The following is a 21,814-nucleotide window of genomic DNA, read 5'->3' on the forward strand; positions in this document are numbered from 1 at the left end:
TAAATGTCTTAGTGGAACAGAAAGTGACTTCAAAGAGTATGATTATATATTTGGGTTTTATGTTTTTGGTTTTTTTTCTGAAGTACTACCAATACTTTAAACCTTTTTTGCATAATACTTGAATATTTGAAGCTTTTTTATCACTTTGGTGTGCAAACCAAATGTAAGGGGAATAATTGCAACATTTAAAATTATTTTAAAACAATATCTTTTTACTTTTTCGAGATGAAATGATTGACAATTAAATGTAAAGTCTTAGGCTACTTTTGCTGCACCACTGTTTGTTCTTACACGTGCAGTGAGATGGAGTTTGATGCATTATTTAATCCTTTTACCAACTCCATGGTACGTTACAAGCCTTCCTATGAAAACCCTGTGGTGGTGTCTGTGTACGATCATCTCTGATCACCTTTGCTAGTTATATCACAATATATCACAATCAAATGATATCAGACACTGCTATCAAAGTCCGGTAAAACTTCAGTTCCCAAACTCCGTCAAACTGGTAAAAATCTGAAGCCTCAAGTCCTGCACAGAAGTCTCCCTTTGTCATGTGAGGATGACTCCATCATTCCAGTCTCAGGCTGCTTTAGTCTAAGGCAAGTTAACTTGGAGCAGCTGGCATTTCCACCTTCCAGTCCTCCTTCTTTGGGTTGTGCAACATCCCAACCAAAAAATGTTTTACTAAAAAGTAGCATTAGAATAGGGTCACATGCTGTGTCAGGGACAGCTTGGAAAGAAAGCAAGTATTGTATCCTCTTGTGTACAACATCCCTGTGCTGTGGCCTGGTTTTCCTTGTAAAAGATGCAGCATGGTTTTAAATTTGTATTGTTTTGGTGGGATTTTTTAAAACAGTGATTCTTAGTTTCCATAGAAATTTAGGCAGACTGAGGCTTGTTTTGGCCACTCTGCAAGGGACACTGCATAATTCAGATGTAAACCTTTTTCACTAGGGCACTGCATAATGAAGATATCCATCAATTCCCTATCACTGCTAAACCTGTTTCTGTTTTCTGCTAGAGTAGGAAGCAGGGAAAGAACAGTGCCTTAGAGCAAATGGTATATTTTTGTAATACCATATGTATAAATATTGGAGCGGTGGTGGTAGTTTCCATATTAAGTGCCAGCAAAAGTTTTTCAAGATCTACCTCAGAGCTGTTGGTCCAAAAATGCATGGTAAGGCATAAAGGTGAATAAGCCATTTAAATGGTGATGGTTTAAGTGAGGAGTTGAAGGGGAGCAGGGAGGGGCATAACCACAGACTCATGTATTGCTGTGGGAACAGGAAGGGACCCCGATGTATTTTAAAAAAAAATCATATAAGGGTAAAAGGCTTTTTTTCCATCTCAAGCTGTATCAAATTCCTCCCTTCTCAGCGTTTGTAAATCTTCCAGCATTTTTAGAAATCATTGATTTAGAAATCATATGAAAAATGTAACTATATATAATGGCTATATATGATAAATTTACACAAAATTATGTCATTTTCAAAGATAGGATAAAAGCTATCACTGCAGTATGAAAACACTTTTCTATCACCTCTAATAATGTTTTCCACATCTTTCCATTTGAAATAGAAGTGAAATGTATCAGCATGAGGAAGCTGTTCATACCGGTTCCCAGCTGTGGATATGTCAGTGGAGATAAATTCATGTCCTCAAATATTACCCTTTCCTGAGTACCAATTCGCACACACCTTAAATTCCACTTTGACAAAACTAAAGCTTTCCAAGGTGCTCATCTGCTCCCTCAGCAAGGTTTTGAGGTTTCACAGTGTTTGTACAAGGAGGTTCAAGGCCTATGTGACTAAATAAAAGTAGCCCAGCTGCTGTAAATGGCAGCTTTTCTTTGCCTTTCATTTGGAGGAGCGGAGGTCAGGGATATACATTTATTTTCTTTGTTGGTGCAGGTTTTCCGTGCCCTTCCAGCCCTGCTCCTGTCTGCTGGCCAGCTGGGTTGTTACTGGCTGGTGGCAGAATTTGCCTTTCTGTTTAGACTGGTCGGTGCACTGTGCAGGAACCTTCTGAAGCTGAGGGTCTAGCTGTTGTCCTTGAGTCACTTTTTTTTATTATATGTATCAAATCTGAGTAGGCTTTCATTCAGTTTGGAGTCCAGGGGTGAATTATTTATCCCTCAGCTCAAAAACTGAGAGGATTATTCTGCCTCTTCCCTCAAACCATTGTGTTCAAGGTTTTGTGTAGAGTTTGAATGAAACATTTTTGTGCAGGTGTATTTTCTAGAAAGGGGAAAAAACTCCAAGAGTTCTTTGTTTATTTATTAAATTCCTGTCACTGTAAAAGATGTTTTTGCAGACAAACTGCTTTTGCCTGTTTGCTTTTGTAAAGGATGTGTTTATATGGATGTGCACCTTCTTGGTGACTTCCACAGGATAGGACCCTCTGTGCTTTTGCATCATGTACTGTACCTTGCTGAAATTACTTCTGGGTTATTGTAATGCCAGCTTTCCATTAACTAACGGACTATAAAAAAATTTAAATAAAATGCCTTTGGGAATAATAAATGACAAACTTCTCGGAATGTGAGCCTTGCAGCCCAATCTCCTAAAAGAAGCACCTGCAATCTGGCTTTATAGCTGATACACAGCTAGCTGGCAGACAAAAACCTTGCTAGGATTTCAATTTACAGCCTATGATACATAGGATCCTTTCTTCCTTGTAATGCTTTAAACTGAAATTGAATTTTAAATTAACTTGACACTGTGCTGTTTTCAAGTCAGATAAATAACTGTGTTCCTTTTCCTTTTTCCATAATATATTTGATATCTTACTATTAAAGCTTTTTCTGAATTGATATTAAAATTATACATTTGCCTGTCCTTACTTTTCTTAGGAAAAAAAGTGAAACATAACCACGTAGCTGTAAAAAGTATTGTTTGCAGTTTGACAGTTATATAGTTTGTAGTTTAGAAATTTGCCAGTTTTATTTCTGTTACTCACTGTAACAGCTTGTGGTTTATTTCTGTGTTTTCTCACAAAGCTTTGATCAAACAGTGGCCTTCACAATTACGTGCTTTGGGCCTTCATGCCCGTAAATATCTTCCATTTACTTCATCAGAAGACCCCATTCTTCACTTCAGTACCCCATTTACACCTTCACAGTGTTAATGAAACAATGTATCGACATTGTTTTGGAGTGATTTTTTAATGTACTTCTGAGCTTTTGCAGTTTTTTAAGCTGTTAGACCTTCATGGTGCAGGTAGACACGCTTGTCAAACACAACAGGTAGTTACAATGCGGTCAGTGGTGTCAGATTAAGATCTGACACCTGGTAGCATAAATATTTTTTATGCCTGATAGATGATGCCACCAGGAAGAATATTATGGAAGGGCTGCCTTTAAAAAAGGCAAATGGATTCAAAGTATTTTACAGGGAATTAAATAAATACCCGTGTTTCTGAATGTGCTGTGTAGTAGAAAGAAGAACTTTTACAGTAGAACTACTTGTAGTTTGTTTTTGTTTTCCCTGATTCTTACTTAATTGAACAAAGCTTTGTCGTCAAACTGTCTGTTGAAGACCTTACACTGAAGGACATACAGTGGCAGAATTTACAATGTTAGCATGCTGAGCAAAATGTATTTCTTCTGTTCCTGGTAAAAATATGCCTAACAATATGGGTGCCTATATGTAACTTAAAATAAGGTATTGAAGTACATCCCTTCCTCCCTTTTTCCCCTAGGAAAGCGTTCTCCAAACAGCTCCCATTTTGTACCTTCTGGCTTTCAGTGAGGCATTAGCATTCCAGAAAGAGTTTCACCAGCCCCTTGGCTTTAGCAGTGGTCAGGACGGGCAGAAGGAAAAGCTACCAAACAATTTCCTTCTTAGGCTTGGGGCTTGAATTGTAACCAGGGGCTTTTGGGAGTGTATTAAAGAGTATGGCTTTCCTTGCTGCTCTTTCCCTATTGCCTTGTTTTCCAATACCAGTATGATCAAAATTCCTTATTTTTTGTATAACCAAGTACGATGAAAAAATATTTGGAATATTTCATATTTCTGAATGTATTAACATTCAGGAGAAAAAGGAGAAAAAACACACCTCTGCCTTAAACAGGACAAGAAGTTATGCAGACCTCCCTAACTCAGACAGAAATTCTCCTAGGGAAGGAATGCCACATGAAATAGGAAAGTTATTATTTTATCAAATGAGGGTAAAATACCAGGGCCTTAGTTTGGGCATTTTTCACTGTTTTATAGTCTGGTCATCTCTTCTCACTGCCCACCCCAGCCCCCACACTTCCCCAAGGTACTCAAATGGAAAAGCTTTCTTTCCAAGGTATTTGCACAAAGAAGGCATTCGGCAGCAGAGATTTCTTCCAAAAGCATCTTAGTGTGCTGTGATCCTTCCCCAGAACTTAGCTGGATATGCTGAGAAGGGACTCTTGCTCCACATCCTGTGCCATTACGGTCCTTTGGGTGGATGCTGTCACTGCACATTCTGGGCCATGTGCCTGATGTACCTAGGCATATTTTTTTGAGTCTCTGCCAGCATATATGCCAAAGAGATTATGCTTCATATTTCATCCCAGAGAGAAGAGAACCTAAATGGGTTTATCACGGAGTTTTCATTCACTCTGTCATTTCTTCCTTCTTTATAGTTCATTGCTAGACTTCTAATTTTTCCTGACAGCAGTGCACACCCCTGCAGCTGGCCCTGCATAATGATTCCCTCCTCCTAGACTGACAAGAGTGGATGCATAAATCTACTGCCATCAGGGTGCCTCCTTTAGCAGGCACTGCCCCCTCTCCCCCCTGGAAAAAGATCTGTCCCCTCCCCAGCACTCTCATTTACCACCTACTCCTGCTGCCTGCTGAGCCAAGATGCTGCCTGTGACCGTTATCCTGCCTATGCTAAACATCAGGAAAAGGCTCTTTTTGGACAAAAATATTTTTTTTTCTCCTAATGATAACTATTAGTGAAAATTGGAGTGCCTTTGGCAATTGCATTTCATGCAAATATTACAACATACAGCAACGAGCTCCTGTGAAAATCAAGGGTTGACTGATCATTTGAATTGGAAACTGAAGGGTGAGAAGGACTGTCAGGAGCAAGAATTTTCACCAAAATATAAGTCTTTAGGAGCTCTTAGAGACCCTTGTATTCTCTGAGGCCCTGTATAACTCAAAATGATTTCTTTGAACTATTGAGTAAGGGCAGTAATGTCAAATCCAGGGCTTCACAGCTGCTGAACTCATCAAGCACATTGACAGTTTATAAATCAGACAGGACTTCTGAACCCTTTACAAAGTATTGTTTGCAAATCTCTTCCTTAGCCCTCCATTCTTAGCTATAGCAGTGGAATATTGCAGCTGGCTAAAAATCAACATAAGACTAGTTTAAAAGGCAGCAATCCCTGTTCCTATTCTGAAAAGCAGACACAAGGTGAATGTGCAGTGTACAGCAAGAGCTTCATCATTCTTTACCAGCAGCGAAGGTATAGGTAAAGGTCAGCCCCTTTCATCTTCCATGAATCTTATCCATAAAATACTAGATCTCTCCAATAGGTATTTGGTGTCAGCAACATGCTGATAGTCTGATATTCATAGTTGCTTTTAAAGTTAAATTATTGTTTTTCATTGGCTACAAGTATTTGGCAGTTTTCTCTGACACTGTCCTCATGATGATTCATATTGCAGTTATTTTGAAGAGATGGATAAACTACAATTGTTTATATACAAACAGAATATGTCATTGGCTGCCAGAAAACAATCTCACTAATATTTGACTTGTTATGTTTCATGTTTTAGCTCAGGGAGAGAGCAAGCTTAAAATTAATTGAGGAGAATTTCTTTCTTTCTGAATATGTTCAAAGCTAGTGGTATTTTCTCTTCTGTAAAGGTTGGCAATTGATTATAAAATGTCAGAAGTGTTAGCAGTGTCAGCGACCTTCATCTATACAGCTAGAATAATAGGCAAGGCTTGCTTTAGGACACCCCTGCAGTTGCTGACAGGTTTTGTTGCATCTGCAGCCAACTCTGTATCATTAATGAGGCAAAAAGGGTGGATGAGAGAGTGTGGATTGTAAATGTAAGTGTGCTCACTCCAGTAAATTTACTTGAAAAATGATCATTTTTTGTGTCCAATGCCATTTTGTTCTCTTCATGATTTTCTAATTAAGCCTGGAGGGCTGTGGATTCAGGCTTTGACATGAGCAGTATCGACTGCCCTCTTTCCAGAGAAGAGAACAAAGCTTCCTCACTGTTCTGCTGGATGCTAACTGATGAACTGTTTTTTCTTCCATGCCTTGGTTACTGCATATAATTAGGAATCTTACTCTTGTGACTTCATGTACAGAACTGCATCCTTTCAGTAGACCTGCATGCCAGCTGCCCGTCATGCACAGCTATTCCCAGGATCCTTCAATTTGACTTTGCATGTCAACTGCTCCTATATAAGCAATGAGCTTTGAAGCAAACTATGGGCATACTGAAGAAAAAGCTCTTCATGTCTAACAACAGTCTTTTAAAATTCTGTTTGAGGCTAAGACTCAACTTTAAAAGTGGTCATGGTGTTACTTTATTTGAAATTATTTTATTAGAAAAGAGAAGCACCTATGATTTTTGGAAAATGAGAGAAGAATATGTATCCACTTGCTGGGTAGACCCATGTGAGTTGTTTTCCGAGGGGATTGCCCCCTTCTTGTCTTGGTGTTCCCTTGCAGCAGAAGCAGTGATAGAGTCTGATGGCCAGTGTGTTGCTTGGGTTAAGAGAGAAGGCATTTGCAGTTCTTGGAGAAAGGGAATGGAATGACACTGCAATGACAGAAGTGTCAGAGCAATAGGAATAAAGCTCAATTAGATTTGAGGAGAAATTTCCTACCCTGTATGGCATTCCTTCACCTTAATGATTGAAAAAGTCTGATTATTTTTTATTTTATTATTGTGTCTTTATGGTGTTTTTGGACTGGAATTTCTGTACTTCATTCTCTGGATATATTATCTAGTAAATAGTGTCTCTCTTAGTCTCTGCTGAGAGCAGGTACACAGAGAAACAGAAAAAGATCTTGCTGCATTGCACAAGCGGTTTTTTTGTTGAGTGTTAATCAAGAAACATGCATGCTTAAGATTTTTTGGGGGAAAAAGCCTCAGAATGTTTATCTTCTGAGAGACTTTTTGAAAAGTCATCTTTTTACTGTGCAGTAAACCTGTTGGCCAGCTAAAAGGTTTGACGCACAAGCATGATGGAGGCAGCTGGAGTTCAGGGCTGGGAAGTGGCTGTGTGATGATCCACAGGAGATGTGTTCTTTGTGTGACCTTGGGCCTTGGCACAGGGAGGTGTTACTGGAGGGTGGTGCTGGCAGGGAGAGGTGGGGAGTGTGCAAGGGATTCCTCTGCTTTCGCTGCAGACAGGGCTGACAGCCACGTGACATGAGAGCTGATTTAAAAAATAGTGCCATGCCTTCAGAATCACAGCTAGAAAATGTATTACTGTAAAGTTGGAGTTTCTTCTACAGGAAATACCACCACTGTCTTTTACTCGAGTTCCTTCTTTAGCGTTACCTAGTGGAGGACTTAGGATACATTCTCTTAGTTTTCTTACCAGGCTAGTTTAACCTAAATGCATTAAATCCTTTCAGTTTGTGACATGTGACAAGATACTTCCAATAATTTGAGATTGAAATAACTCTTAAAGAGTTTTCATATATAAAACGAGTGTAGATTTGGACTGTTGAAAGGTTGGAGAACATGCATACAGTAAAAGTGGTGGCAAACATGAAAAAAAGGTTGGCTGTGTTTCTGAAAAGCACTAACTATTCTTTGCTCCTTTTAGAAAAAAGCATGGGATAACTTGGTTTGGAAGGGACCACCAGAGGTCTTATAGTCCTATGGCTCAAAGTGGGGATCAGCTAGCTCAGAACATATAAAGTATTTAGCAGTTGACTCTACATAGCTCAAAACTTAAGAATATGGTCATAAGTTTCTTGGGATTTCTGAAAGGAAAAAAAAATGTATTGTAATATGTCTCCTTTGTCTTCATCTTTCAGAAGTTAAAAAAAATAGGGGGGCCCAAGCTTTCCTAGTTCTTTACTATGCATTTCCTTTTATTTTTAGATGGAAATAAAAATTTAATCAGGCTAAACCTTTCTTTCCATACTCAATTATTCCCCAGAAAGTTTAAATAAGTATAGATGGAGGCTTTTCAAGAATATGCCCCTAGAAGCTAATTTCTGAAGCAAAGGGAAACTGGAAGGTGACATTGCTTTTGAAAATTGAGCCTTAATAAAAGCCTTCATTTAGTCATCCATCCTTGAAAATGGATGGTGAAATATGTAAGGCTTGAGAGGGAAAGGGAAAAAACAGATATAAGAGAATGATACCGGATGAAAGTACAAAGTAATTTAAGTCCCTGGTTAATGTCCTGTTTGAAATTAGTCCTGGCTGGTTTGGTTGCCCAAAAACTGGCAGCTCAAAACAAAATTCTTACCATAAAATATTCTTGCCATAATCTGGGCTTTAGCAGGTTTGTAATGGGGCTGCTGTTACCATCTAGAAAAGCAGTCCCTCCAAGGGAGAGTTAAGAGTGCTCTGTAGATAGCTTTCTAATGCTTTGCGTGTCCCCAAGGTGTCTTGAACAGGCACCTGCAGTGGAGAGGAGCAGAGAGCCATGTTGGCCAATAATGGCAGCTGTAATGAGATTCCCCTCTGTGAGTCTGTGTTGAGTCTGCAGCAGTCAGGCAGGGTAAGCATCCCTCACTGTGCCTGGGCTGTGGGATGTTGTGCTGCTCCTGTGCTGAGGGAGCTGAGCACCTGTCTTGTTGTTCCAGGTGCGAAGAGTGAGAGGGACAGCCCAGGGCTCAGTTCTGGGGCTCAGCTGGTACCCCCAGGAGCACAGCTGAACAAGAGTAAGCACTGACACCGCCTTGTCTCCTCGTGAAGTCCCAGAAGAAGTGGGTTCTTGTTTCCCAAGCTGTGCTGTGCACACAGATTTTTCATGTGAATTTTCTGTTTTCAGGTAAGTTCATTTTTTCCTTATTTTTTTTATACAATATAGCTTTCTAAATGCAAAATTATATTCTGGTTTTCTTGACAAATTTGTTGCTATTTATCAAGACTTTCAGACATTGCTGGAGCATTTAATAAGTGTTTATTGCTACTAATGGAGATAAAACTTCTAGGAGTCAGTCTTGCAAGAGGCATTAAAAATTAGCAAAGGAAAAAAAAAAAGGCAAGAATAGCTTGGCAGAGGTTCTGTATTCATAAACCTATTTATAGATGGTGTGCTGGGTAGAGGAGCAGGTTTGTGCCTCTGCCAGCAACATGCTGCAGCCTACTGCTGTGCTAGTGCTTGCCCTAATTTTGCACTTACATTCTGAGTCTCCCAGGGGATGCTGAGCAGCTGTGTGGCTGACCTGAATCTCGAAGGTGTGTGGGTTTGACTGTGGCTCTGAGGATGATCGGACAGATTTGATCAACTTCTTTTCCAGGAATGTTCACATTGATTAGCGTGTGTTGGCTTGGCAGGTTTCTCAGAAACCAGCATATAAAAACTCCTTCTTTACTCTCAAGTGGCCAAAGGGATCTGAAGCAAAATTTATAGAAGGATTGCACAAACATGGTTCTCGGTTTGTTCTTCATCTGCAAAGTGGTTTAAATCCATTTTGGCAGCTTTCTTAGTGGTTGTGTTGCTCCTGGAGGCGCTGCCACTGAGAGCTCTGGTTCCAGCCTGGCGTGAGCCTGGAGGGGAAGGAGAGACGCTGGGATCCTGAGTGCCGCCTTCCTTACACTTACCAGTAATAACTGTTCATAGGCTGAACTTTTTGGAATATAACACTCAGCCTTTCCAGCAAGAGAAACACGTGTCTCCTGCCCGGCACCAAAGAAAAAGGAAACAGTGGGAGGGAAAAACAAAATTTAGGAAGAGCCAAGTTAAGGAAACAAGCCTATTCTAGTGTTTAACTAATATCTGGCCTCAAGCCAGATTGGGAGGGGTTTTGTTTAGGTTTTTTAGTTTGTTTTTTTTCTTTGGTTCGTTTGTTGGTTTTTTTGAGGGGGGGACTGTTCGTTTGTTTAGGATGCTTCTGGTTTTATTTTCCCTTAAAAACAATTGGGGAAAGGAAGAATCAAAATATAGTTTTCCATGCATGTGTGCTGCAGAATGAATAAAAGTGAAAACAGCTGTACTAAATGTACAAAAAATGTGCAAGAATGTATATTCTGCCATTGCACACTCATTTTTACCTAAAATCATGATTTTTCTGAATGTAGGGGAAAGCGTGAAATCACACAGAAATAGCCACTATTTAAGCTTATTTAGAGATGCACATCAGGCAAGATGAGTATCACTGAGGAACAAAGGTGGGTCCTGTGGGGGATTCGAATGTAAGAAGTGGACTCACTGAAAGCAAGTAATTGCAGAGTAATTTTGCTGTGGAATTTTAAACCAATTATGTGAATAACAGAGCATATGTTCTGAAAGTAGTCAGAAGTGGTTTTTTTGTGGGTATTGCTAGCATGGTTTCAGAAAGCCTCTGCCTGGCCAGGGTTAGTTCTCCCACAGCTGAGACAACGTGACTGCTTGCGTGTTTGGCTGCACATCATTGCCTTGCTTAAAGTCAGACTTTCTCAATCTGCCTCTCCCGTGCTAAATCTTCCAAAAAATGTACAAAGGTGTGTCTGATAATACCTAATGCGTCAGCTTGTTTCTACGTCTGACTGGAAAGTCTGGTGTTCAAAAGATGCTTGATCTTTTATTTTGCAATTATTAAATGTTTTGATAAGCTGCATCAAACTGCATCAAATTTTACTGAAATTACTGCAAATTTCACATAACAGGACTGATTAAAGGTGCTATTTTAAGAAGCCTTCGCTAATCTAGTTGTTTCTTGAGTGCCTTTCTTTTGAAATGAGATTTGCATCCTTTTGCTTTTTAATAAAATGAGACAAGTACCAAAAATCCACTATCAGCAGTTTGGCCTGAACACCAAGGCATGTGGCTTATTGCTCTCCAGAACATGGAGGATATTAAATGTGGATATTAATATTTTTCTTTCCTCCATCACAAAGAAAAATACAAATGCTCATATGAAAAGGGAAAAACAGTTTATGGAATTCTTCAGCATTGCCTTTCGTAGTATGCAATTGGGAATTTTGATGCCTAGTGGATATGAAGTGTTTCCTAATGTTAAATGTATGTAAATAAGTATAAAGCATATTGGTTGGGTATTTTTTCGTTTTGTTTTTTTCTTTCACGACCGTTAAAGCACCTACATGGTAGTAGAGCACTTGACAAGTGAAACAAAAACTGAGATCTCTGCTGAACTTTCTTTTATTTCTAGGAGGTTTCAACAAACCTCCTTAATCTTCGAAGTTTTCTCTTTAACTGGGTGGCCAGTGTAAGCATTTCTGCAAATTCATTTCACGTGAAGATTTTGTCTCTGAAGTTGTTCAAGTAAGCAGAGCTGCAAATCTGATTCACTTGTGTGGCACTGAACTTCACATGTAAATCATGCTTCTAGTAAGTCGGTATTGTGCTAGGAGGTGCTAATGGTTGCCATCAATCAGGGTTGGAAAAAGTTGTTCTCTTCTTCTCCCCCAGACTTAAACGAGACAGCAATTAAATGCCCTTTTGTTGCGTGATAGCTGAGACAATGGAAATCAATGTCCAGAGCACAAAGCAGAATGGCAAGTCTTAAGTATAAGCTAAGCCATGTGTCCCAAGGGACTGGCATGTTGATTTGCTTACAGCTGAGAGGGTATATGAAAGGAATAACTGGGGAGTGTAGGCAGCAGGAGAAGCAGTAATGGTCCTTGGACAGAAGCCAGAAGGGAATATTTGCTGGGAGACTTCTCAGTGGGGCTGTGCTGCCATGATTTTGCCTCCATGCAGCCCAAGCTCAGCTCACAGTACAAATTTGATCTGTAATACACCCTGGTATAAGATCATCATCAGAAAATATGATACCATTTACCATACTTATTTGTGGTACATTTTTACATTGGCCACTCAAGAATGGGCAGTATCTGATCTAGTGAGAAGCCTACTAAAGTAAACTTCATCTTTCAGCTTTTTTGAAAGTGCTTCAGCTGGGAAGATGAGCTTACACTCAACCAGTGCTGTTATTGCAGTGGTTTAGGTCCCTGGAATAGGATTTTCTGCATCTTGACAACAATATTCCCACACCTCTAAATGCCATCACTTTGTTCCCAAGTGCTTGATAGGTGCAAAACTTACTCTTGCATCTCTCCTAAATAAAATTGCACTGTAAGGAATCCCAGTTTGCTCATCCATTTCTTGTAGATGGAAAAAACGCCGTGAGACTCTTAAACCACAACATATCCGTTAACTAATTTTGTCCAGTTGACATGAAATCACTTAGGTGGCTGAAAGTGTTTTGCCTGTCTTCTTCCCTCCAGACGTGCTCCAAAGCTCATTATGTCAATGGGACACTTCGTTTTGACTCCAGCTCACAATTCTGCCTTGGCTTTATTGCCTTGTTGAAAGGGCCTTGAGTTACACAGGACTGCTTTGTCTCTAATCTGTGTGGGGTTTTTGTTTTTGTTGAGGGTGGTTTTTCTGCTTTTGTGCAAAATTGTAAATGCATTGAGAATAACCAGCCATTGCATTTACTAATGGCAAAGCACACTGCTGTCATGCAGCTGATGCCTTGGGTTTTAGCTTTTATATTTTTCATATTCTCTGCTGCTTGGTGTGTAACTCTGAAACTTCCTATTAGGTGTTAGTAAGTTTTCTTCACAGAGTACTTAGACAAAACAATCCCTTCCCAGCTAGAGAATCAAGGACAGCTGGTACCAAAAAGCAAAAACAACAGCAAAGGGAAGGGGGCAAACCAGGGGGATGAGACTTCGTAGCCTGGTGCTGTGGTTGGATAATTGACCCCAACATGTAGATGAACCAAAACTTATAAAAGTGTAAAAACTCGTGACTGGGATCCATCTTGGATTTGACTTGGGTGTAGCCCCAGCTGGGCTCTTGCACTGCCCAAGGTGTATCCTTTCAATAAATACCTATTTTGTTCCTTTTGCTCTGTCTAGTCTCTGCTCCAGGTCAGCCTTTCCAGGCATCACACCTCATATGCTGTTGGAAGAAACTACAGCTACATGATGCTTTGCAGCAGCTGGGCTCAACTGAGAGAAAGCCTGAAAAGTATTACACACAGATGATGAGAGTCATCTGAAATAATACTAGAATTTGATCAAAAGAAATTTATCTTCTTGGAGAGCTCTGTATTGAATTTTTCTGTGGGGTGCTGTCTGTTACAGCTCTTTTGAGGGCTTGAACAAAAGAAAACTACCTGTATTAAGAGGTTCACAGAAATCAACAGACATTAGCATTGTATGGACTCATACCAAACCTGTAAGTTGGTATTCCTTGTTCTTATTGCTCAGTGATAAGATGCTGTCTTTTCCTTGTGCCCCCATCAGGGAGACACTTTTCAAACTCATATTCTACTGCACTCACATTTACTCTTTGGCAGTATTGACAGTTGCTGTAAGTGACACACTTCACAATCCCACTATCTTCATATCAATTCAGGTGTCCACCTTTGATGCTAACTCTAGTTCTAGCCATGACTTGTATTTCACTTCTACATTAGGTTCTCTGTTAAAGTAAAACAGATACCCAAGGTACCAGGAGAGACTCTATTTGGGCACAGCAATACATTGCCACATTATATACTGTTTTATATTTAATTCTATGTAATTTTAAACAATCACAATTATGCTGTTTTAAGCATCTCCTTCTATATAGCAAGCCTTCAGCAATTCAATAAGGCAGAGCCATTGCCTTGTATTTGATGTGTCCATTACCTCCTGCAAATGCTTTGGAATACAATGGAATAGCATGCAGACTTCAGAGCTGTCATGACAGGTATTAAGAATGTGTCAAATCCCAGTGATGACTGATAACATATCTGTCATTTGTGATGGGATTATTAGGAAGAGGAAAGCCACTAGGAGAAAGATACTCTAGAGAAGAAGGGGGGGGAGGGGAGGGGAAGACAAAGAGAGAGAGGATTTACTGTTCTTCAGAGCTGCCTGGTTTAATTAAACCTTGTCTAGTCCATAAACAAATCTATTAACTTTCTGTATCGTTTGGCAGCTCATGCACTTCAATGCTGCTGCAGTAATTCCATGGAATTTACATTTCTCTGTGGTGGATAGTTGCACTATAGGTATTGTCACCATGAAGAAGATTCTTGACCCAGCTGTACATGGAAACAGCTATTGCAGTAGTACTGTATTTTTTGTCTTCTAATCAAAAATGTAACAGAGTACCATGGAAGAAAGAATTCAGTGGGCACATGAAACATTTCTTGCATGGAAAATTATGTAGAACCAAGGAAAGAGAACAGACTGCCAGTGCCATTTGGTTTGTGTCTTTGATAAGCAAAAGAAGGATTCCTTTTTTTTTCAAGCCTGAATGTGTGTCTTCTGTGAGAGCAGAAAGAAGGCTGAATTTCATCTCACTTGTAAAACCGGGCTCTGCCAAATGAGTCCAGTGTGCCTAGTACACAGACTTTTTCAGTTGTTTCAGGCTAAGCCATAAACACATCCTACATCTACAACCAGGTAAATATTAAGACAAAGGAAGCATCTTATCCAGCTGTTTTCTGGTATTCAGGCAATGCCAGAACAGAGGTGATATGAATTTCTTGCTGTTAGGACCTTTTTGGTGCAGAAGTATCCCCAGGAGCAGCTAAACAGTGTAGTTATCCAATATGGCCCCTGCACACACAGAGATCAATTTTGAGGGGCATAGTAGATGTCAAGAGAGGGGGAGACTTGAAGCTCAGTGGACTGAGACAACTATTCCTTGCTGTCCTATGCTCCCTGAAATCCGCTTTCAGGAGGGATTCAGCAGCCTTTGAACAGAGACTCATCACAGTGTCCAGATTGTCCCTCTATTCTTTCAGCTGATTTGTCTTTTAGCCTTGTATGAAAACGGACCTGGTCTTATCTCTGCCCCTTCCACAAGCACAGCTAATGTGCTCCTCAGCTCTCTCAGGGTCCGTGCCCATCAAGGAATCAAAGGTAGTAGAGGTCAGTGCAGTGCCCAAGTGGGGATTTGGTATCACTGGATTGTTGCTGGAGGGCAGCTGCTCTGTTGGGTGTTCAGCCAGAAGACCCTGGTGGCCACCCGTATTTGATGCTTGGAGAGAAAAGGCTGCTCTGAAGGTGAGCAAAGGACAGTCTCAGTTTTGGGATGCAGAGATGGAGAGCAGAGAGACTCTGTGAAGACTAAGCTGTAGCTGTTGTGTCACAAAGTGAACAATATTTGATTGATGTTTGAGTGATCATTGGCATGTGAGAGACATACAGTGACCTAGTCAAAAGCCAAATGCTTTCAGGTGGTTTTGGACCCCATTCCTCACAGTCACCACCAGCAAATAAGCTGACCCACACTGCCCATGTCTGCCTGGTGTTACACAGCACAGGCAGGCCAAGCCCACCCTGCTCCAGATAAGCTCTCCTCCAGTGGTGCGAGCTCCACATACCTTGGCTGAGGTGACTGCACACAGCACTATGGGGCTGGGGTGGGCAGCCAGCCTCCTGTCCCTGCTGAGCGTGTGGCAGTGGCTGCATGGGCACTGGGGGAGCGTGGGCTGGGAGCTGCAGGGTGAGCAGGGATGGTCCCAGCATCGATGGTCCCACGGTGGATGGTCCCACCATGGATGGTCCCACTGTGGATGGTCCCACCATGGATAATCCCACCATGGATGGTCCCACCGTGTGCGTGCTCACAGCAGGATGCCATGTGTGCACTGCAGGGAGCAGCAGGCACTGGGGCCGTTGCAGCACGCCCATGGGCTCACACCCTTGCTTACCTCATGGAAACTCACCTGTCCAGGCCCTCAGGAAAGACCTTTATTTTTCCCATCTCTAAATGCATGTTCGCCCCACCCACAGAGGCTGGCTGAGCAAAGATCGAAGAGCAACCTGAAGCAAGGACACCAGGTTTTAAATGTGATGTGTTGCAGCTTAATTAATTTCCCTAGGTGGAAGGTAGTTCTCTCAAGGTCCTCATGGCAAGCATCCCAAAATAGTGGTTGGGGAACCCAAAGCTGGTTTAGCTTAAGGGATGTTATAGGAGCCTGATTTTTTTTTTTTCCTCCAGAAGCTGAACTCAGCATTTCTTCACAGTACCTTGAACTGTACATCCAGAAACCATTACTCATACTGTAAAATCTTGGCTTCAACTTCCCCCTTTAATATGTAGGTGATTACCATACCATTTGTTAACGTGTCTAGTTGGCTGACAGTACCTCTGTTCATACTGCTTAAATTTGGTTTTGAAAGAGGAAGGACTGTGGACAATGGTGCTACAGTGGAAAGCCTTCCTCCACCAGTCTTAGGTCTGATTTTGATCCCAAGTAGATGCCACACAGATGTTGATATAAATTGGTGATGAGCAGTCCATGGTGCCCAACTTTCCTCTTCAGTGGCAGCCTCCTAGAGAGGACACTGGTGCAAATAGGGACTGCTGGCATCATTCACTGTCTTACTTTTTTTTTTTTTTTTTACCCCACAGTGCTCTCATTGTCTTTCATATATTCCCATATTTAATAGATTTACATTCTGAGTGGATTTTCTATCCCAAGAAAGGACTACAGTGAAGTGCAGATGAACTTAGAATACTCCCTGAAGAAAGCTATTCCTTCCCTGTAGTCCCTCTCTTTTCTCCAATTCACTAGATTTTGTCAGTTTAAGAGAAGAAATGGAAACGCTTATTGGGAGCTATTGAAGTTGAGATTTAGTTTTGGGGTTTTTTTTTTCGTTTGCTGTACATTAAGTGTCCTGAGATAACACAGAAAATTAAGAGGTTGAGGGAGTCATTACTGAAGTTCACTGAACTTTCAATACAATTCCTCTGAGTGTCCAAGATCAACAGTGCCCTGGATGGTCTCAGTGTGCTCAGTTTTACATATGTTCACACTTAGCTACAGTTCAGTTCTGGATTTATTTTTTATTTAGTGGTTGGATTAGAATCATGCTTTGAAAATCAAAGCAAACCATGACTACTATCAAATTTAAATACAAAAGAATATGTTTAACCTGAAAAGAAAAAAATAACTGCACAATGAAAGACCTTTGTAACTCCGAGTTCATTGAAAATTTGAATGAAAACTGATTTCCATGTTTGTTTGGACAAAGTAAAACTTTTCAAAAAATTAAAGATATCAGCAGTGCTTGGTGGTTGCTCTTTGGGGGAGGGGATCTGGAAAGCAAAATATTGCAAAATGACTTTTTGCTGATAATAAACAAGCCTAATAGGAGATCTCTGTTTTGAAAATATGTAGCTGCTGACATGAGGATGTTGGAATATTTTTAGTGCTGATAAAGAAAAGAAACATTCATTGGAGTTTTGCTAATCTTGAACAAAAACACATGTTAAGCTCTGGTTGCTCTGCTCTGGATGGTAGCATTACAGTGTGTATCAGAAAGATTTCTTTCACCTGTGAGTGTCCTCTATTGTTTCCATCATTTATACTCTATATAGAGGTGAGAGAAAGAGAGAAAGACAGGTTTTGTTATAAGGAAAATAGTGTACTACACAAGGTTCTTTTGATAAGACTTTCAAGGTGGTTTTTCCAAATTGAAATGTTGCAGCTAAGCTTAGGTAAAGCTAAAAAGATTGTATTAATTTTAATTGGTTGGTGCACATGCCTTTCTGCCAGTCCCATCTCAGCCCATCTGTGGTTTCCATTCATCTGGGACCTCCCTGTTTATTTGGTAAATGATGGCAAGTAGCCCAGTGAGCAGTTCCACCAGTTCCCTCAGTAGATCCTTTGGGTGGATCCCATCCAGCCCCATAGACCTGCATGTGTAAGTGGTGTAGCAGGTCACTGCCCGTTTCCTCCTGGATTACAGAGGCTTCATTCCACTCTCCATCCCTGTCTCTGAGCTCAGGGGATTCATTGGGCACCCAGAGAACAGCTGGTTGTACTGTTAAAGACTGAGGTAAAGATGGCATTAAGTACCTCAGCCTTGTCCTCCTTTGTCCCTGTTTCCCCCCACATTCAATAAAGGATGAAGATTCTCCTTAGCCCTTCTTTTATTGCTCATGCATTTATGGAAACATTTTTTATTGTTGTAGAACAGAAAATAGAAATAGAAAATATTTGCAATGTGCTACCTGACAGCATGATCTCTGTAGCATACAAATTTCTTTTCATCTGACCTCTTACACACCAATTGTATTGAGAAAACATGAAATAAATGGGAACAATGTATTTATTGTGACTTGAAGTTGCTTTTATCATGGTTGCTGTTGTTCAGGCTTCCGATAAGGAATGAAAGAGCCTGCTTAAAGATGTTCTCCAAGAATTCTTTTTAAGGGTGGCTTTTTGTTCATAATTGCCAAAAAGTAGCAGCAAACTATAGAGAAAAAAAAATCCGTCATTTGTAATTTTAGACCCCTGAGTCTTTATGCAAAATGGTTTCTATTAATTCACTTCCTAGTTTAGTTTTAGCCTAGGTCATGGGCCACCAATATGTTATGCACTTCTGTAAATGGACTATGCATCCCTTGGTAACACCTTGAAAAAATAGTAATTTGGGAGGTTTTTTGAAGCAGCAGGCAGCATCTAGCTTCTCAGATCAATCAGTGCACCCCTTGTAAATCTTGTAATTTAAGTTTCTCAGGGACTAACAGGCTTGAGGTACCACTCTCAGACTGATCACAGTCCTCTCCATCCTGTCCCTTATGTCAACATTTCTACTTTGCATGAATGCATGTAGCCAGGGGCTGGTAAGGAGAAGGGAGTGAAACAATTTCACACTAAGAGCAACACAAATGCTGTAGCAAGCTTTAAAATTGAAGGAGAATTTTTAGAAGAGTGACAGGGGTACTGGTTACAGCTGGACAGGAGAGCAAATAAAAGCAATCTGCCTTTCTGCATGACATATATTCAATTAGTCTGACACATCAGAAAACAATTCATAACAGAAAGACAGGAACAGTAAAAAGGGAGGAAGAGGACGGATAAAAATTTAGCAGAGCATTTCAGAACAGGGACATTTCTTCTGTGTAGAGCTTGACCTAGTGTAATTTTCTGGAAACTGTATAGGCTAACACAAAAATAATTTTTGAGTTTAGAATAGAACAGAATTGATTATGTCATGGCATGTAGCATGCCATAACAGAAGCAGGGCTTCTGAGGGGACAGAATTGGTTCTGTTAAGCCAAATTGCATCATTAGAGAAGTAAGAAGCAGTAGGGCTCCTTTTCAGAGGGACTTGACTTTCTGGACTCTGCATTCAAATTCTTATCCTTGGTCTCCAACTTCTTCATCTGCCTCATGATCTTTAGTTGATGGTCTAATGCTTAAAAAGTATTTTGTGGCTTAAAACTTATTTTTTTACCCTGCAGTTATTTGTAAGGTCTGCTGTACAGTCAGCCATCTGTATGGTTACTTATATTACTGCATGTTTCATATCTGGCACGCAAAAAAATATGTTTATTCTTTTCCTCCTGGTGTGAAAGCCATTCTCAGTCAATAAGCTGTCAAGCTACCCTTTTGTCATCACTGACTAGTTGTGTTCTTTCACATAAAGTCTCCTGAATCTTGCCAGTCTAATGTGTTAAATTCTTTGACAAGAATGTTCCAGTTTGGGAGCTGAGAGCTTTGCTTGTTTTTCTTCATGAATGGAATGAAATGCTTCTTGGTGAAAATAAAGTACAGTAGAAACTGAAGAATCCAGGCTTTCTTCATTATCAGCAGAGGAAAAATGAACACTTTGGAGTATTATCTACTGCAGCCCTCGAGCTCTTCACCTTGGAGAAAAGTAACTGCATTCTCCTAGTGCCTGGTTTTCTCAGCTGATAAGCAGAGGTTAGTTGGCTTCCTCTGAGAGCTATTTGCATGCTGTTGCTGTGGAATATTAGGAAAGATGTGGTCCAGCATTTTGGTTTCCGCAATGAAGTAGCTAAGCAAGGACCTGTGTCTCTTCTCCCGTGTTTCTATTTACAAATGAACAAATAGGTACCAAAAACTATTTAGCTTGTACCTCCAGTTCACATGGCAAAGTTGATCTGTGAGGTCCTTTCTCCTCCCTCTACCCTGTTTGTTTTTTTTCTTGTTGGAGGCAAGCTTGGCTACAAAAAAAAATGCTTTAAAGTTTGAATATTCAAACTGAAGCTGATTTTAGTGAAGTACTTCAAAAATAAGGTATTCATATTCCTTTCCTTACAACTCTTACACAGTAGTGCCAGGAAAGCTTTACCAATACATGTAGCAAACAGATTATTCTTCTCTAACATTAGCCTTTTCCCTGCTATGCCTGGGCAACTCAGTCCAAATTGATATTTTGAGACTATCTTATATTTCCTGTATTTTTTATACTCAAAATAAAGCAGAAAGTGGGATGCACTATTTCAGGTCAAAATACTTCTGCCTTCCACGAATTGTATTTAGGGCTTTTGATGGCCTTCTGAAAAGTTGTATATCCTCAAGATGGTCTCAAGCTTTGGACAGAAGGCAAGGATGGAAAATTATTAGGATGGTAAAAATTTCTGCATCTGTAATATATTACAAAGGATTTTTCCCTCCAATATCAGTGCAGTTTTCCACCTATGTTTAGTCTCACACAGCATTGCATACTATATTTATATTAAAATACATGATATCCTGCAGCAGGCAGTAGAGGAAAGTGTGCATTAGGCTAAAGCTCCGTGTCCACTCCATGAACAGCTGAGCTGCTGGAGGACATCGGTGTGGGCAGGCAGAGCTGGCTGGGCAGAACAGCTGAGCCATAATTGTCCTTCTGACAGCTCTGCTCCCATCCAGGGTACTGTGAGCTCCACTGGATAACTCTAATCAACTCCTGTGCCCAAAGGGAATTACAGTAACGGGAGATACTTTCTTTGATAGAGCAAAGAAATGATCTTGTGAGAAAAGGTGCAGGACTTTAGTGGGCTTCCTCTGTGGGCTGTGCTGGGCAGGGTGGCAGTGTTGGGGGGCAGTGGTAATACTTTACCACTCCAGCTACCCCTTCAAGAAAGAGCTCGTCCAAGGCTCCATTTATATCTGAATTTCAATCCTCTAGTCAGGCTGGTGCTTTTGATTTAATTCCTGCCATCATCACCTGGTCTTTGTTGTGTTGATTTAATGGCCTTGATGACAGTGTCAGTCACTTGTGCACTGTATCTCCTTTTCAAAATGTATTTTCTTTTATTACCTTGTGAATTTTCACAAGGTAAATTGATGTGCTTGGGTCTATATTGTTTATAATTTAATTTTATTCATTTTCTTTCCTAACTAAATATTCTTAGCCTTTTCAGTTGTGCTTCATATGGAAGCTTTCCACAGATGCATTGCATGTGTTTTATTTTAATTCATTATACATCAACTAGTGATTTATATATATAAATATATCTATAAAACTAATATCTTTATTCATTTAGTACCGAAATGCACTTTTCGAAAGAGATGGGCCTATAATACATTATTTAAAGGTCTCTGACTCATGATTGCAGGCATATTTTTTGACACAGGGTATTAGCAGAAGAAGTAAGCTTTGATCTGTGGCTTTTCACTTCTGAAAGGAACAGTTTCCTGGACCATTTGCATACCTTCCTTCTCTCGGGCACTTGCTGGATACTGAATAAAGTGAGGCGTTTTGTCATCTTTGCCCAAATGCATCCTCCAGTGCAGCAGCTTGTGAGGTGCAGCCTCCTGGGCTCTGCCTGGGGGGTGCTGGCAGGTCTGATGGGTGGGTACCTGAACAGTTTTCTCTTGGAGAATCTCATTTAGCAGCTGGCTGGAGCCACGCTTTTTTATCAGATGGTGAAGCTTTTCCTATGCTGGTGCTCCAAGCCAGCCGGCTTGTTTCCC

General features: G+C 40.5%; 1 protein-coding gene across 2 annotated transcripts in view; it reads left to right on the forward strand.

The window, feature by feature from the left end:
- PLXNB2 (plexin B2) overlaps window positions 1-21,814 on the forward strand; it is a 252,026-nt gene that overhangs the window by 71,994 nt on the left and 158,218 nt on the right. For both annotated transcript variants that reach the window (XM_014877714.2, XM_014877715.2), the window contains exon 3: window positions 8,783-8,970. The gene's annotated coding sequence lies outside the window, so the exon portion shown is untranslated. The remainder of the gene's footprint in view (window positions 1-8,782; window positions 8,971-21,814) is intronic.

This window comes from Sturnus vulgaris, chromosome 5 (genome assembly GCF_052056855.1).
Source record: "Sturnus vulgaris isolate bStuVul1 chromosome 5, bStuVul1.hap1, whole genome shotgun sequence".
Lineage (NCBI taxonomy): Eukaryota > Metazoa > Chordata > Aves > Passeriformes > Sturnidae > Sturnus > Sturnus vulgaris.